Raw genomic sequence first — 798 nt, 5'->3', positions numbered from 1 at the left:
GAAAACGTCCCAAGAGAACAGATACCAGACACCAGACATCAGAGACCCCAGGGACCTTGACCAAAGACCAGGGACCAGACCCCAGGGACCAGGGACAAGACTCCAGGGACTAGAGACCAGAGACTAAAGACCAGAGACCAGGGACCAGAGACTAGAGACCACAGACCAGGGACCAAAGACCAGAGACCAAAGACCAGGGACCAGAGGAGGGGAGAGGGGAGGAGGAGGGGAAATGGGAGGGGAGGAGAGAGGGGGAGAGATGAGGGGAGAGGAGAGGAGAAGAGGAGGGGAGAGGAGAGGAGGAGAGAAAATGGGAGGGGAGGAGAGAGGGGGAGAGAAGAGGGGAGAGGAGAGGGGAAGGGAGGGGATGGGAGTGGAGGAGAGAGGGGAGGAGAGGTGAAGGCTGTGCTGGTGAGGTGAGAGGAGAGGAGGGGAGGGCTGTGCTGGGTGGAGGAGGAGGAGGAGGAGGAGGAGGGGGGGGGTCCAGGGTGTCCCCTGTCTCCTGATGTCAACCCGTCTCCCTGTTCCCGCATGTCGCTGACACGCGCGTGGGTACTTACCACCCCAAGTTGCTCCAATTAAGGCCCGTCCCACCGCGCTGTCCGTTGCGCAGAGTGCTCCGGCGGGTGACAAGGAATGGTCTGGGATCTGTCTCTCCAGTGACATAACGAAGGAATTTTAAAGGGGGGGGGTTGTGGGGGGGGAAGGGTGAGGAAAACACATGCGGCCTCACGCTGGGCGCCAGATAGGTAGCTAACAAAGACCCTGGTAAATGAGTGGCACTGAGGATTCTCTAAT

Source organism: Borostomias antarcticus, assembly GCF_949987555.1.
Source record: "Borostomias antarcticus genome assembly, chromosome: 9".
NCBI lineage: Eukaryota > Metazoa > Chordata > Actinopteri > Stomiiformes > Stomiidae > Borostomias > Borostomias antarcticus.
Note: the sequence above shows the minus strand (reverse complement) of the source record.